The 15,298-nt window shown below is 43.1% G+C and overlaps 1 protein-coding gene across 2 annotated transcripts in view; it reads right to left on the bottom strand.

Moving 5' to 3' along the window:
* Window positions 1-15,298, bottom strand: part of FAM3C (FAM3 metabolism regulating signaling molecule C) — a 33,713-nt gene that overhangs the window by 17,191 nt on the left and 1,224 nt on the right. Inside the window, exon 1 of one of the 2 annotated variants that reach the window (XM_038185041.2) lies at window positions 12,414-12,568. The exons of the other annotated variant lie outside the window; for it this stretch is intronic. The gene's annotated coding sequence lies outside the window, so the exon portion shown is untranslated. Of the gene's footprint in view, window positions 1-12,413; window positions 12,569-15,298 lie in introns of those variants that run through there. 2 annotated transcript variants of the gene reach the window in all.

Raw genomic sequence — 15,298 nt, 5'->3', positions numbered from 1 at the left:
TTTGAGCACCTCGATGTCCTTCTTGTAGTGAGGGGCCCAAAACTGAACACAGTACTCAAGGTGCAGCCTCCCCAGAGCCGAGTACAGGGGGACAATCACTTCCCTAGTCCTGCTGGTCACACTGTTTCTGATACAAGCCAGGATGCTGTTGGCCTTCTTGGCCACCTGAGCACACTGCTGGCTCATATTCAGCCGACTATCAACCCTCACTCCCAGGTCCTTCTCTGCCTGGCAGCTCTCCAACCACTCCTCTCCCAGCCTGTAGCTCTGCTTGGAGTTATTGCGCCCCAGGTGCAGGACCCGGCACCTGGCCTTGTTGAACTTCAGACAGTCAACCTCAGCCCATGGGTCCAGCCTATCAGTCCAGATCATTTTACTGCGTAAGTGATTGCACTTACTGCAGTAAAAAACTATTGGCATTCACTGATGACACTGCATCACCTACACTAAGGCTGAACTTGAAAACATGTAAGAAATCATCACTTTAATTGCAGTAGCTGTCCCACACCCACCTATCACAAAACCTGCAGCATCCCTAATGCTCTGCGCTCCTATATCGTGATTCTGAATACCAAAAATACTATCTTTAGAAATTATTTGAAGCATGAACAAAAAGTCAGGAAACACAAATCACTTGAGAAGATCACCAAAACCAAATGCAGTAGTTCTCAGAGTCTATGCCAGGGAGGAAAACCTGATATTATACAAACACTTTTTCCTTCACTTAATCAGAATCTCTAAGTTCAATCATTGGTGCCCAGACCCTCTTCCCTCTTTGCCAAAAACACCATCATTATGATTTACTACTTTAAAAAACAAAACAAAACAAACAGCTCAGCAGAGAAAAAAGCAAACAAACAAAAAAAAAAACCCAAGAGATCAAGTATAGAAATATTTATACTCCATGAGAATTTGAAAAATAAGTATCAATGTAAAAACTGAAGAGCAGACAAGTGTCTTTGAATACTAAGGTTATAGTACAAGGGAAATTTCATAGCATACTATGGACGCAGTATATCCATTTTATTTATGCCCACATATATTCTATATTCTACAGACACTGAATCTTCTTCCAGTGGAAGACTTATTGTATAAAAAGGTATAAAGGACCATGGCAGGGCATTTTACATATGATATACAATGCCTTACTTCTATAGGCCTGCACAAGCAGAATCCACAACATTCATCTTGCTTTCATTTCTGCCATGATGTTACACTGTCAGAGAAACACCTTCAAGCAACAAGACAAATGATTAAAATCAGGTCCCAACTGATATTAGAAACTCATTTAAAAGTTCACATACAGAACTATTCTAAGCTCTCTTCTCTTCTCCCCCCCCCAAAAAAAAAAAAAAAAAGAACTAGCTCAGACTCAGATGCACAGAACCAGCAGCAACAACATTCTTTCAAACGCTTTAGAAATTAGCTTAAAATCCCACCACCACCAAAACAAACTAAAATAAACGAAAAAACACCACCACTGTTTTTGTCCTTTTTGACACAACATCCAATCAAGCAAGGACAGTAGAATTACAACCGAAATATCTTGTGGCCTTACAAACATCCGATAATGTAAGTAACCACTTTGTTACTATGTTAACAGGGCAGCCAACAGGGCCCTTATTTACCATGTTTAGCACCCAGGAGGTGCAGCCTACATGAGGATGCACAGGTGGGTGAGTACAGCAGATCCCTTTACAGAAGTGAGAGACAGGGGAGCACCGTGAAACAGGCAACAGAAGGGATCAACAGCTCTATAAATGGGGGTTTGGGGATGCACTGTAGTACACGACTGTGAAATGTGGAATTTGTTTTTCTTCAGATTTTCCTCAGTGCAGAACTCATCAGTCCATCAGGCAAGGTACAAAACTGGGATGGTGGAAAGATACCAATAAATCCCTCACATGCAGTACTGAGGTTCCTGAAATAAAAAGGTATCTGTGGAAGAACGTAAAACCAGTGCTTTCAGATGCTGGTTTTTCTCTTCTTCATGAGAAAGGAAGTTATTATTTCCCAGGGTGGTGTATTGGAATAAAGGGTAAAAACTGCAAGTTTACATCTACCATCCAGGTGTCCCAACAGAATAAACTCTAGTTATAAATGGCACAGTCACATCTCTGTACTTGGCACTCACCCACAAGATGAGCACCACTGTGATTTTCCCATATTCCACTAAATTTCTAATATTCCTACTTTATCAAAAGGAATCCTGTGCAACTTGTAATGATGCCAGAGGAACATGCTGTCCTCTTCCTATGATCCCACTCAGCACTAATGGTGCGGATGTGTCTTCTCTTCACAACAAACACATCTGTTGAAGACTTTTTCCTCTTGTAAGGTCTAGATGACATTACACTTCAGCCAAAACCAGGCTGTCAGCACAGCTATGAGGATAAAAATCCAGCATGTAAAGGTGAAATACTGAATGGTACAAACCATGAGGGGAATGCTTTTTTAGTTAAAGTGATGCAAAATTTCTCTCTGAACTCACAGAGTATGATGTGCTCACTGAAAAAAAGTAGCAGAGAAACAGCAACTGGGCAGGAAGTTGGTTCTGCCGTATCTGCGAGTTTAGAAACCTCTTCCTTCAGCACAGAGCAGCGCAGCGCATGGCTAACGCAACCCCTCTAGAGTAGGAACAAGATAGCTCACTGAACTGGAGAAGCCAAGAACATACAGGTTATAAACATTTTCTGAATGCCGGCATTTCGTTGACCAGCTCGCTGCATGGAGCTGCGTGTCCATCATGCAGAAGAGAGCTATTTATTCTGGCTGCAAAGTACTAGGGAGTGGGTATGCAGAAAGACAGTTGGGAGCTGAGGTTACTGGTTGCTTTTTTCTCCTCCACACCCATCCTCGTGGATTGCACTTTGACCCATGGCAGGGGCAGTTTCCAGATGTTGTGATTTCCAGTGCCAAAGCCTTCCCAAGCAGCAAACTCTACGGCAGCAAAAAAAGGCAGACAAAGCTTGACATAACAGAAGAAACAAACATGAAACAGCAGCTTACAGAAAAAAGGAAGAGAGAAAAGCACCTTCCCCAACTTCATTTTATTTTACCACTCACTTGGTTTCAGCCTTCAGTGGATTTCTGGTTTGCTGCTCCACTGCTTGATTAACTTGGGTGGGGATGACAGACACAACGCAAATCCGATGAGCTCAGGATATGTATTGACTTAGCTACTGCATACGTGCTTTTATATGAGAATGTAGCTTCGGTCAGTGGAGCAGCAGATAGCTGCTTTTAGAAGTAACACACCTCTCTTGAGGAAAGTCTGCCAGATACTCCACACGTGGAGGTTACAATATAACTTCATTTAGGAAAATGATCAGCTTACATTCCTGCCAAACAAATTGTCATCGTGCTTTATTAGCTGATATACAGTTTCCAACATGCAAATTGGATTCTTTCTGTGTTCATGTATTAGATATGGTAATCATATCAAGCAAGCTGTTTGCTTCCAAGAATCAGGGTGTAAAAGGAAACAGTGTCGAGTACAGCAGTCATTAAAATATGAACAAACACATAGAGGCACGCTGACAACGCTGAATGAAGTCCAGGTTTCTGTGCTGAGATGAAAGAATTGACCAGATTGAACTGAATTATCAGCCCTGCTCAATGCTCTTGCCCAGAGACAAGTGCTGTGGAGCGCATGATGCAGGGTACATTTAGGCACAGCCTCTGCCCTACTTACTGTGTTTTAAAGCTTTGGCCACTTGCAGTCTACTGCTGTTTTTAAGTCTTTTTTTTTGTTTGTTTGTTTTTTTGTTTTGTTTGATTTTTAAACAGGATTGCAATAAATGTTCTTGATGAATAATACGAAACAAATCAGTCTACTTCATTCCCATTTCCATTAGCAATTTGATAACGGGTGTAGATAATATTTATGAAAGACACAAGAAAACAGAGATGAGAAGCAAGAATTTAGAAGGTCACGATAATTTTGAATTCTGAGCATAGTAGATTAGAAGAAGGTCCAAATAAATCAGCAGTGGTATTTAACAAACCAGAAAGCAACACACTTCAAAAAGGACATCAAGTGCAACTAAAGAGGCAGCAGTAAAGAAAAGGATCTGAAGGAATATAGCAGCTAATATTAGGGTCGATGATGTGGGACTGCTGCAAAAACAGAACTGCTCATTGCGAACTGCACCAGTAGGACTGCTGCGTGCTAAACAAAAAGCAATTATTGTGCTGTGCCTACGTGCCATCTAGACTTTTCGTTGAGACCCCGTATGTATTTTTGTCTAAATTTATCTTAAAGCATAATCCCCAAATGGCAGAGTCTAGATAACCGTTACGTGACCTAAATAAAACAACTAAAGGGCTAAAAGAACCAGGTTTGCTTTGCAAGCAAGCATGACAGCGAAGAGAGGAACACTGAACAGACACCCTTGTCTCTTACCACCAAGGTAGAAATTAAAAACTGTTTTAAGAGATGCTGAGATGGACTTCTTAATATCCACCCACTGCTGTCTGCCTAATTGTAGACAAAATGATTAAAAAAAAGTCCTAACTACAAGGATAAACAAGGAAAAGAAGATTGTGAATCATCAGAGAACTCCAGAGAACTGAGAGAAAGGCTTCCGTAACCGAGGTAGTCCACGAGGCGCGAGTTAATGTCCCATTCACTATCACCCCCATATTTCTATCCGCTTATATGCAAATCTGCGCACAGATTTAAGTAATACTAAATGCGTATCAACTTGAGATGCTTTGAATTAAATTCAGATGGATTTTTTCTCTCCCCTAAACAGTACTTAGAAGATTGTAAATTTTTGAAAATGGTCAAATAACATTATCCCTCTTTTTATCTACTACATCTGTCAATACGCAGAGCATTACCAAGCATATCTCAATGCTATCTATAGTGTTACCAAGTACACTGAATGACAATTAGATAAGCTTTCAAAATTGATTAGTACTAAAGAGAAAAAAAAAAAAAAAGGCTTGAGCAGTTTTTGTTTCTGAGCCACAACTAGATTAGGGTAGTGTTTGCTTTCTGCAGCACACACCGCCTTCCTCAGCACTCAGCAGAGGCACGTCTTTTCTGCCAGAAAAAATAGAAGAAAGCCATTTTACTTTTTCATACCTGGCAAAATTCAACCAGTGAAACAATGCTTTGTTTAATCCAGCCTCTGTTAATAGGTATTTCAGTCTGCTGTCTTCGAGCAGTTCTGAACGGTGGTGGTTTTCTACCCAAAATTACACAGTGATTTACACAGTGAATCTGATATTTCAGGGATAGCGTTAGCTATTCTTATCTGAGCCCTGGTTTTAAACCAGTGGTTGAGCCAACCTGAATTATACGCTGTGAACCAAACAGCTGAGACTGTAGAAATCATTCCAAGTCTAAATTGGAGAAGGAATCCAAGCTTCCAGTATAAGTTGTATTTAAGTACAAGATGCATTTCCTTACCAAGATGATTGCTTATCCTTCTGCTAGAAAGAGGACAGCTTTTCTGCCACCTTTACAAAATTAAATGAATTTGAAACTGAACTTACAGCACTGAGTGGCAGACATTGAAAAGCATTATATCTTCAATAAGTAACTACTGAGTTTCAATTTTACTGTATAATCATTCACCATTTGTGTCTTCTGATAACACAATCTCTGTTCTGAGGTGTGTTGTTTTTTTCCCTACAGTCACTCCTACATTCATAGGAGTTCTTCATGATTATGGCAGAACTCCACACTGGCAAAAGGTTTGTCTACACAGAACACCTTCTGGACTTGTGGATTAATATATTTTTCCTCCTTAGAGACAAAAATTATCACAAAGTGCAGTTATGTACAAAAATAATAACTTCTCCTACAAAAAAAAAAAAAAGAAAAAAAAGACACCATCTTAATTGTATTCTTCCATATACGTGTAAGATTCAACTTGGTATTCAGACAACACTGAATTAGACCCAAAATGTTTGGTTGTTAGAACAAGATTTTACTTTACTTCTGCCAACAGCAAATGAAACCCAGACAAGTTTAGCACATGAAGCCAGAACTTACTCCAAAATTAAAAACAGGACATGCAAAAGTAGCAGACTTACCTATGTTGCAAATACTGGTGTGTGGTTTCACTTCTAAGAATGGAAATACACATGAGAAGAAACCTGACTCTGCAGGAGTGTTTTGATACCTGATGTGCAAAACAAACACTTCCTAAAGGAGGTACCAAATTACTGACCATGCACGCTTCTTCTGCTATTGGCATCAATGCAGTACTTCCATCTTAGGCAATGCACAAACCTCAAATCTCAAACAGGAAAAATCTCCTGAACCCTGGGAAGCCTAAGATAAAAGTACTAGGGCACTCTTCCCACTAAGTATGAAAGTCAACCCATATTCCTCTTGAAATTAAAAGAGCCTCATAAAACAATCTGTTTCCAGAGCACTAAGAACTGACTATTCTCAATCTGTACTTTGAAGTTTCTTCCCAAATATTACACAAAATTTACTGGGCCATATATATATTTGGTTTTAGTTATGGCCCCTAAAAGCCATACTATTTAAACACAAGAAAGTCAACTGTCCCTGAGCTGCTTCTCTTCATTAAAGAGAATATTAGCTCTTGTATTTCAAAGGGTTAGATAAAATTACATAGAGAAATTCAGATAAAGTTGTCATGGGCAAACTGCTGAGCCTCACTCACTTCCTTTCAAACTTCACCACAGAGAAGTGCGTAAATCTCAAAGGAGTTAAAAGAGAGAAGGTGAATTTTAACATTTTCTTCTCTCAAATGACAAACACACTATTTTGTAACTGAAAAACTGCTGCAATTGCCATTTCAAAAGTCCCAAACTACTGATTTATTGTTTTTGTTGGCTTTGGTTGTTGTTGTTGTTGTTGCTGTTTTTATATATAAAAAAAAATCACTACCTTGACTTCATAAGACAACAACATTGGTACAATCTTTCCACAACTGTGATGAGGAAATAAAACTTAGCAATGCTTCTGTCAGATCACCACGTCTCACTGGAGACAACATGTTGCCATAACACATATTTCAAATGTATGGCTTTCACATCTTCCTTTCAATTAAAAATATATATATAATCTCAAGCCTTTTGTCAGAATTCTGCCATGTAGGGGGACTCTCAACAGAACTTCCATACAGAAAGGTTATGGGTCGGAAAAAAAATTCTCATACAAATGAATACTATGAGTTGATATAACCACACAAGACTGCCACAGAAATGCATCTGAGGCTATGGTTACAGCACAACACTTCACGCTGGGGCCTGTTTTGAACAGAGCTACCAAGAAAGCAGAACAGAAAATCATCATCTTATGGGCGAGATTCATATACTGCACAGAATACCACAACGACCTCACCACAGAGCTGCACATCGATGCTGCAGACAGAGCCCTACAGGGAGCTCCTAAATATTTCACGAGGCAGACAGCACCAAGGGTAATGACAGCAGCAAGGGACACTACCACAATGCTGCTGACACAAGAAAAGAAAAAAAAAAAGATACTACTAATCATTTCAGCTCCTTTAACAAAAGGTCAGCATGATCTGAGGAGGCTGGATGTTGGGGAAGAGTTTTAATAACCTTTGCTCAGTAGAAAACTGGGATGTGTCTGAGGAAAGCACCCCAAGGTGACTGCCACGGCCCTGAGTGCTGATGGTATCTCTCCTTCCTCTTCCTCTACGGGATAAAGAAACCCCTGCTCCACCATGGAGCCCCTTCTCATCCTCTCACCTGCCAGGTAAGGCTGCACTAGCTTTGGCCCTTTGCCGCTGGTTGAAGGGAGCACCCTGCAGAGAAAGCGTCAGGTGTGGGCTCTGGGGAGAAGGTACAGCACAGTAGGGCTAACATGCAGAGGGGTTACAGCAGGCCTAGAGGCCCCATATGGTGGTATCTCGTATGGGAGATGCCTGACTGCTGCCAGTGACAGAGCCACCAACCCACCCTGCATGGCATGCTTAGAGCCGCAGTACTCCTGCAGTACAGGTGAGCCCTTGCTGCCGGTCCATATTAGCACTGAACAGACCACCACTTGTGAAAGATGAGGTGGAACACGCTTAAAAACGAGAGGAAGTCAGTTATGTGGTCCCTTATGGCTCCATACTGGCTCACTTCTTCCTGTTCAAGATACAAAGAGACAGCAAGAAATACTACAGACTAAGGGACTAGAGCAAGGGTCCATGACCTAGATCCTGACTGGGTGAAAGCTTCCACCTACCAGTACCAAGCACACAAGCCATAGGCGAAATGAATTAATTTCACATAAAAATAAATCTAAGGAAACTGTACTCTTTTTACATGATATATACACTGTGTATTTTAATACTTAGTCATCAACAGGTGCACGCCACACAATCAGATTCCACAAGGTCATCATCTACACTTTGAGATTTTAAAATCTAAGGATAATCATCATAGCTTTGAGCAATATGGGAAAAGGTGAAGTTATGTTGGATAGGAATTACTGCATGTCGTCAATTTTTCCAAAGGTGATAACGTGAAATAAACATTAGCTCATTTGAGGAAGACTATGCTTAGAGGACAGAAACGTGCTTACCACTCACTGTGAGCTTACCACTGAGACCCTACACACAGTTTACACAGAGATGTTGATATGCAGTCCATGTATGCTGTAATAACCCTCTGGAATGCAGTGTTGTAGAGAATTTCTTTTAAACACCTCTCTGGAACATACTATTATAAAAGAAGTTCTCCAATTATTACAAAAACTCCTGTAATAAACTTCTGCTTGAAATGACTCAAAAGCAGTTTCAAAAGCATTCAGGTTTCACTTATGTTCAGCTGAGCAACAAACTAAAAGCCACAGCAGCTTCCTGAACTACCTCACCTGGTACTTGCAAAAATATTGGACTGATCTGAAAGCAGAAATAAACGTCTGGGAGCAGGTCAGAAGCTTTCTAATGGCAGTAGTACTAGCTTACACCAGCTTAAATGTTTGTGAAATGACGACAGGTATCTGATGATATCAAACAGATTAAGAAAAAAGCCTTTGCTGCTAGCAGATCATTTCTCTCTCATTGAATAAAAAAAAAAACCAACAACAACTGTTGAGAGGGTGGGAGAAGGGACGGAAGTCAACCAGCCACAACAAGAGGGTGTCTTACAAATAGAAAGGAAAACTGTAAATGTCACCTACGCTAATTAAGACTTTAACTGGACTCTCATGACATTCTCATGAGAACTACTGTGCTTTTGTACATATAAACACACTCTGCAACTTTCTCTCATTAAAACTGACTCAGCAGCTCTGTGGACTAAATTCAAGAGAGTTTGCTCCAACGACTCCCTCTGTCCTGGTAGTCCTTCAAAGCTGCTGCACTCTTCCATACCCTCTTGGCACTGAACTCCAACAAGAGTTGGATAAAACTAAGTTGCAGTTCTGTCTGCAAATGAAGATACAAATTAGTTTTGTATGACAGAAATATGGTGCTATATATTGAAGGTAAAATTCCCCAAATTGTACTTATTGATAGCTCACTGTGAAAACTTAAGTGTGACTGAATTTCAATAAACATGGGTAAATCAATATTCAATATTGGCATTAATAACCTGGACTACTAAATAGCGGTATGCTTTTTAAAGTTGTAGATAAAATTAAGTCACAGGGAGATGCAAAAAAAAACAACAAATAAAACAACAAACAATAAATGAATAAAGGGCAGAATTAAAGACACAAGTTATGCAAAACAAGACTTATTTCCTTCAAGAAAAAATAAATCTAAGTCCTCCCAGTATCCATATACCATTAAGAAAACCATGATGAGGCTCTGCTTGGATTCATGGTTAGACACAACTTTTTAGAAGATGAAGTTGGAAGCCCGGAGCGCCAAAGCATTGGTTGTAAATGTCTGAACATCCATCCAAGTTGAAAGTTCTGGTATTGAAGAAATGAGGTTTCAAGCGCCACTAGCAGTTTAAAGTTATTTCCTCCTCTCCACTACCACATCACTAGGCCTCAGGTCTGGATAGTACTACAAAGCACAAAAATTTAAGAGATAAATTGGGTTCAGCTGTCAAGATGCTACAGACCCACTCATCATTTCTCCAGCCCTGGTCATGTCATTTCGCTCACTACGGAAGAAGAAAGCTAACCTAGTAAAAAGAGAATTAACATATTTGAACCAGTTTAGCAGACAACTTTTTGGAGTGGTAGGGAGCAGAATACATCAGCAACAGGTTGCTAGATTTGCCCAGCCATCTCACAAAGTAAGACAGCAAGATTCTCGACATTATCACTACATTTTTCCTGAAGTAAACCTGAGAATTTATGAAGTCTTGGATTCAGATAAATATGATACTTCCCTGCAAGATCCTTCTAAACCACAAAACAACCAAAATAATTCCAGTGCTGCTGACAGCAAAATGATTGTCACAGGGTTGTACAGCAGGCCACTGGCAGAGAAAACATGCAGCTTTACAATAATTATACCTTAAATCCTAAACTTCCTTAACAGATTTTTGTGGAAAAAAAATGAACAGACATATCACTTCTATTAGAGCTTACAAAAATACTGATCACTGATGTAAGCAGTAAGACTTGCAGTCCTTACACTCATGCATCAGCTGAATTCACTGGGGCTGCAGATTTAAAAAGCAGAATTTACACAGAATATGAATAGCAACTTCTACTTCAATAACTTGAATTTTAAGGAGAAAATTATCCATTATCCACTAGGATATCCATTTAAAGAGAAAATTATCTCCTTATCCACTAGGGATTCATCTTACAGACACCTAATTTTAGGCTACAAGAAAACCTGTAAGCAAACTGGTATTTTTGCAACTTACACAGTACCAATCTGTTTTGTGCTCTTACAAAAAAAAAAAAAAAATCCATCTTCCATATATTATGCTAATGTTCTGAATAAAACCACAAACAAATTATCTGGTAGTAACTGCTCACTTTTTAAGCATTAGCTTGCCAGAGTTTCATTACATTTAAACTTTCTATATTGTCACTCTTTTCTTAAAGCACTGAGAAAATTATCTTTAAATGTAGAGCTTCTATGCCCTAAATCACTCGGGCCGCACCTAGAGAGGCAAGACAGTAATTTGTGGGCACTGTGAGGCCACTTCATTATTTCACTCTATATTCTGCACTCTTCCTGGGTGACAGGGTCAGGGCTGTTGGAAACAGAATGGCCTGCAACAAACCAGGCTTCTCCTCCATCCTTAAGTGATTAGATGTTATTACACAACAATACTAAGCTATTAACTTGTTCAGAGTCTGTATCAGGCTTAAAGCAAGTTACAAAACTTGTTTCGCACACAGACAACCATGCAAGCCAAGAGATCAGGAAGATCCCTTCCTACTGGGCAGAACTGCTCTCTGGCTGGCATGGGAGGGGGAGCGTGCTAGAGAGGTTAACTTGTACTTTGAGCACCTTCAAAGGCTTTAAGAAAAGGAAACTGTGCACAAGCGTTAACCAGCTGTTTCTGTAGTGTTCTTTCTTCCTAAATGATTCTATCATTAGGATTTAAAAAAAAACGTTAGAAGGATCTGTCAGCTACGTTCACCCACAAAGAACCACTGTGGGTTCTAAGCCTGTGTGGAGTTATGGGGCACACAAAATACTACAAAGAATGACTTATTGTATATATTTATTAATATATGTATAAACAGTACATTATATAAATATATGTAATATTAAAATATGGGTATTTCACATAAGTCTGGAGTTATTACGCTGCCACTTAGCCCCTTTTAAATGTGAGAAAATAGAGAAAGAAGGGAGGGGAGTTACTCAGCCCGTCAGCCGCTCAGCAAAAACATGACCGAAAGTATGACAGCATTTACCTACCGAATATGTGTAAGACAACTGTGTTCTTTGCCGACTTTAAAACCTCAGAAGCCAGAAACGAAAGGAATACAGGCTCCCCTCCGCCAACCTGGTCAGTCTGTGCCTGACTCCTGTAACGCTGCACGCTAACCGAGAGCTGAGCCTTGCAGCTCATCTGCCAACAAAGTCCGCGGCCCGATACTCGAAAGGAGAAAAGAAAAAAGAGAAAAGCGACACCTTCCCAGGCGCTATGTCCTCGGGTGGCTGCCCCGCCGAGACAGCAGCGCCGAGCCCAGGCACCGCGGCTCGGTGCCGGCTCCGAGCCCCCAGTACGGGGCTGAGGGCGGCCGCCAGCGCTGTCACCGTGTCCCGCAGCGACACACACGGCGCTGCCACAGCGGCCACAAGCCCCGAGTCCGGCGGTCCCGCGAGGGGAGGCAGGGAAGGAGGAGAGCGAGGAGCGAAGCAGCCCGGAGCCACGGAGCCGGCAGGGGACGCAGCGCGGAGAGGACGGGGGAAGGGGGCAGGGAGGCTCCGCCAAAGTTGCACCAACGGGGGAAGCGGGCGAGCTACCGGGACCACCACCACCGCCACCGCCGCCGCGCCTCGCACAGCCCCGCGGAGGACGCGGGCCCCTACCTGGGCTGGGCGGCCACGGCCACGTCGCGCAGCCTCTCCCCGCTCCCGCTCAGCGGCCGCGCCGCGCAGGCTGCCCCGGCCCGCCCGCCGGCGACGGAGCAGGAAGCCGAGCGCCGCCGCACAGGCTGAGGCTGAGGCTGAGGCAGAGGAAGGCGCCGAGGCGTCGCGCCCGCCCCCTGCCGGTGGCGGACTGGGGCCGCATGGCGCCGCCCCACAGCCGCGCCCCAGGACCGAGAGGGGCAGGTGGTCGGGGAGGCGAGGTGCTGCCCGTCAGGGAGCGAGGCTGACCGTCCCCACAAGTCCTGCAGGCTGTCCCTACAAGCACTGCTGCCCGTCCCCACAAGTCCTGCTGCCCGTTCCCACAGGGCAGGCTCCTGCGGCAGCCCAGAAGGGTCTCCTCAGGGGGCCAGCGTGGTGAGGCCGAGGCTGCTAGGAGCCAAACCTGGGGCATGCTTTGGAGTCACATGTGCCATGAGATTTGGAACAGAGAAACCGTAGTTGGTGTGTTGTGGACCATTTTGCATATGCTCAACTCTTCTTGACTACAACGTTTTGGATAATTCAGTGAAATTCTGTATTCAAAAAAAAAAAAAAAAAAATCCCCTACATCTGTACACCCACAGACATGAATTTACAAGGCCAAGTGAAGAAAATGTGTTAGGCACATCTGAAATATCAGCCCAGTGACACAGTCTAGGAGAGAACAGGGAACAGTCTGGATGTCTGTTTTCCTCTCTGTCCCAAAGCAAACACAGTAATCATATCTTCTGAGATGGAATCATGGAATCACAGAATCACAGAACAGCTTGGGTTGGAAAGGATCTTAAAGATCATCTACTTCCACCCCCCTGCCATGGGCAGGGATGCCACCCACTAGATCAAGTTGCCCAGGGACTCATCCAAACTTGTCTTAACACTTCCAGGGATGACAACTTCTCCTGTCAACCTGTTCCAGTGCCTCACCACCCTCTGAGATAAGACATTCCTTCTAACATCTAACCTAAATCTTTAGTTTAAAGCACTCTTTTAGTTTAAAACCACTCCCCCTTGTCCTGTCATTATCTGTCCAAGCAAAATGTTGCTCTCCGTCTTTTCATAAGACCCCTTTAAGTACTGAAAAGCTGCAATGAGGTCTTCCTGTATTGGAAAAACGTTATAAGGTCACCCTAAAACCTTCTTTCCTCTAGACTGAACAGTCCCAGCTTTCTCAGCCTTCCTTCATAGGAGAGCTGCTCCAGCCCTCTGATCATCTTTGTGGCCCTCCTCTGGACCCACTCTAACAGCTTCACATCCTTCTTGTGCTGGGGACCCCAGACTTAGATGCAGCACTCCAAGCAGGGCCTCACAGTGGCAGAGCAGAGGGTGACAAACCCCTCCCTCCACCTGCTGGCTCCACTCCTCTGTTCATGCAGCCCAGGACACAGTTGGCCTTCTGGGCCGCAAGCATGCACTGCTGGCTCATGTTGAGCTTTTTGTCCACCACAACCCCCAAGTCCTTCTCTGTGGGGCTGCTCTCAATGAGTTCTTCCCCCAGTCTGTGCTCATGTCTGGGATTGCCCCGACCCAGGTGCATCATCTTGCAAGACTTGATGAATCTCTTTAGGTTTGTGTGGGCCCACTTCTCAAGCCTGTCCAGGTCCCTTTGGATGGCATCCCTTCCTTCTGTTGTATCAACCGCACCACTCAGCTTGGTGTCATCTGCAAACTTACTGAGGGTGCACTCAATCCCACTGTCTATGTCGTTGATAAAGATACTAAACAGTGTTCATCTCAAGACAGACCCCTGCGGGACACCACTCCTCACCAGCCTCCACTTGGATATAGAGACATTGACCACCATTCTCTGGGCGTGGCCTTCAAGTCAACTCTTTATCCACTGAATGGTCCACCCATCAAATCCATGTCTCTCCAATTTGGAGGTCAGGATGTCAAGTGGGACCAAAGTGGTACCATGTCAAAGGACTTACAGAAGTCCACGTGGATGACATCAGTCAGTCTTCCCTTATCAACTGATGCAGTCACTCCATCATAGAAGGCCACTAGACTGGTCAGGCACAATTTGCCCTTGGTGAAGCTGCTGCTGGCTGTTTCAGATCACCTCCTTGTCTTGCACGTGCCTTGACATTGCTTCCAGGAGGATCTGTTCCATGATCTTGCCAGGCACAGAGGTGAGGCTCACCAGTTTGTACTTCCCTGGGTCCTCCTTTCTACCCTTTTAAAAATGGGAGTCATATTTCCCTTTTGTTCAGTCACTGTGGACTTCACCTTACTGCCAGGAGTTCTCATATATGGTGGAGAGTGGCCTAGCAACTACATCAGCCAGTTCCCTCAGGACCCTGGGATGCATGTCATCAGGCCCCATAGACTTGTACTTGTTCAATTTCATCAGGTGGTCTCGAAACTGTTCTTCACTTAGAGTGGGAGGGACTTTGCTCCCCCAGCCCTCATGTAAAGGCTCAGGGAAATGAGAGACATGAGAAGCCTGACTGGCAGCACAGACTGAAGCACAGAAGTTGTTGAGTATCTCAGCCTTCTCCATGTCTGTCATTACCAGTTCTCCTTTCCCATTTATCAGAAGGAGAGATACCTTCCACCAGACCAGGTTGCTTAAAGCTCCATCCAGCCTGGCCTTGAACAGCTCCATGGGCAGGGCATCCACAGCTTCTCTGGACAACCTGTTCCAGTACCTCACCACTCTCATACATCATGTAAAAAATCTTCCTTATATCCAATACAAATCTACCCCATTTTGGTTTAAAATCATTGTTCCTTGTCCTATCACTACAGGGCTTGGTAAAAAGTCTCTTTCTTATAAGCCCCCTTGATATATTGAAAGGTTGCAGTAAGGTCTCCCTGGAAAATTATGATAAATCCAAATTTAATGT

Source organism: Anas platyrhynchos, chromosome 1 (assembly GCF_047663525.1).
Source record: "Anas platyrhynchos isolate ZD024472 breed Pekin duck chromosome 1, IASCAAS_PekinDuck_T2T, whole genome shotgun sequence".
Taxonomy (NCBI): Eukaryota; Metazoa; Chordata; class Aves; order Anseriformes; family Anatidae; genus Anas; species Anas platyrhynchos.
The sequence above is the reverse complement of the archived record's forward strand: the minus strand, read 5'-3'. Positions and strand labels throughout refer to the sequence as shown.